Here is a 2,766-nt window from a genome sequence, read left to right as displayed (position 1 = left end):
CAGCCATGAAGATGTGTCTGCAAGGAGTCCTTAGCTGGGTTCAGCAAAGAGAGGCCAGCACAGGTGTGCGGAGCACTTCCATAAAGCTGCCTGTGGTGGATAGATGGCTTCTAATTTGGCATGGACAACAGAATAAGGGACTGCAAGTTCAATTAATAGTCTCTGGCCAGAGAAACAAGGTCAAACACTTAAGTTTCTTCACTTCCAGTGGTTCCTGGTATTTCCAGCTGAGTGGACATCTTTCTGTGTCCAGTGGGTGCCACGCCACCTTCTGCGGAGTCTGCCTGAGAGATTGTGTTGGACAAAGAGCTTCAAGGAAGCATGCCCCCAGGAAGGGGGTGTTGGTTCAAGGCTTCCCATACACTTGGCTGCACCTTTATAGCCTCTACCTTTTTTCTTACTATATTCTTCTTGGCTGTACATTCGTTGCCTTTATTCTCGTTTTGGCTATTTTTCTATTGATCCGTGAACAGAGCATGTTGTATTTTTCCAGTCCAATAGAGATGGCTTCTCTAAGTAATAAAGACTAAGGCCAAAGATTAAATGTGGGCAATCCCCCAATCAATCTATCATCTGATGTGATGTTGCCTCCAGATACACCTACAACTTCACAAGCGGTTTTGCAGCTCACGAATAGTAAATATAAAGACTTAAAATTTCTAGATATGTCTAACAGACAAAATCAATGAACTAAACTAAGTTAGAAAGAGTTATCCCAGTAGTTTAGAGAGTTCTATAAAGAAGGGAACTCTGATTATAAAAGAAAAAGAAAGATTCTCCCAACAGTTATAATTAAGTTTAGTCCAACTTACGTTATAGGGAATAGATGGTGTTTTCACACAAAATATAAAGTTAGTGACATATTTCCTGAACCAACCAAGAACCATTTCCTTATACAGGAGCTTATAAAGATGAAATTAGTTGGATAAAATTAAAAAGAGTATAATGTAAGTACAGCCCTGTCTTAGGTTTGTTAATTATTAAACATAAAAAAGGCTGAAGAGATGACGTATTCTATTAAACAATATGCTAGACTTGTTTCGCACCACTTAGCTTAAACAGTTGGTGGGATAGTCATTAATTTTCATGTAATTCATCAATGTTTTGCCTTTAAAAAAATTGATTACGTGCTTAAATAAACAAAGAATCTATGTCACAATCACACACTGTAAAAAATGTTAATTCTCCTCAATAAAGATACACTCAGATGCAAATCTTTTGAGTCTGTGTCTGTTTGTCACTTCGCCGACTCCTTTGCCCACCTATCCCGAGATCCCTGTCCCATCGGTCCCAGTGCTTCGGCCGAGCTGGTCCGTCGCAAAGTTAGAAAAGAAATGAATTCATTACCTTACTTTTGTAACTATAATCTCTCTGTACATTACCTTGACAATAAAATTTAAATAAAAATAAAATAAAATATATGAGAGCAGCAATACAGTCGATGGGACTAGGGGAAATTCTATACTATACAAAGAAGTGTAGAACAGCTGTGGAAAGCAGCAATTTGACTTTAACATAAGAAGTAATATACTAGGATACAGATTTTCATCCTTATGTCAGTCACTAAAAAGGAAAAACAAAATGCATAATCCGGAAACCAATAGAGGTAAAATAGAAAACTAAACAAATAAGGTGAATAGATGACTTGGACCAAGAATAACAAATGACAAAATTAAGAAACAATAACAAGCTGGTAAGTTTAAAAAGTATTACCCATAATTCTTTTAAATGTTGTTTACATTACAATTTGTTAGAACTATAATTCAAATCACATTTTAATAGTATATCATTTAATAATAGTATATTTATTATTGAAATCTTAATATTGAATGTTTAATAGATAATTTTAATTTCTGCACCCATACAAAAGAAAAAGTGAAACTAAATTTAATAATATATTTCATGAATTGTAAAATTGAGAAGCATTAGAATTTAAACAAATAATATATCATCATTGTTTCATTTGTGTGAATTAATGTATTAATTCAAAGTGTATCCTACACTCAGCACTCATCTTAACATCAAATAATAAATTATTGTACATGACTCTTGGTATTACGTGGAAAGGTTTAGCACTGTGGTAAAATTCACACCACATAATACAGGAGGGTATGACTCCTCTAATCTCACTTAAGTTGTGGAAACTTGATTTCTACATGCATGTTAAATTCCTGTCTAGGTGACATCTAAAAATTATATACAATTATATATACGAGGAGTATTTCAGATGATACTTAGAAGACATATTCATTAATTAAATATTTATTACCTTGTGCGAAATAAATATTTATAAAGAGACTGAATTTCTGAGTAAATGTTGATGTATGTGTGTGCCAGATTATTCATATTGAGGCTTATTTTATATTTCTGACTTCGTTTCTACAATTTGATTTAATTTTTCTTCAGGGGTTAAGTGTATTATATTGGATATATGAAAGTAAACTGAATGTTTATTCCATTAATCCTTTGTCACTTCTCTAATCCCAATATAATTTATCCCTGTATTTGAAGTAATGAAAATAACAACAGATATAAGCAAGATAAATCAGTCTGTAGTAGACAAGTATTTTCACCTTTATTTTGATAGTTGGTCCTCTTTTACACTACAAAATATTTTTGAGAATGTGCTCCAGGCTGGCCACAACTGCAGAATATTATGGTTTGATGTATCATAAGAGACGGAAGGAAGGGGAACCTTCCTTCCAAAAGTCAGCTCTGAGGAATGTGATCTGCTTTATGGTGGTGACTTGGAAATGAAAATTTTTC

This window comes from Dipodomys merriami, unplaced genomic scaffold (genome assembly GCF_024711535.1).
Source record: "Dipodomys merriami isolate MVZ:Mamm:240054 unplaced genomic scaffold, mDipMer1.0.p SCAF_808, whole genome shotgun sequence".
Classification (NCBI taxonomy): Eukaryota; Metazoa; Chordata; class Mammalia; order Rodentia; family Heteromyidae; genus Dipodomys; species Dipodomys merriami.
The sequence above is the reverse complement of the archived record's forward strand: the minus strand, read 5'-3'. Positions refer to the sequence as shown.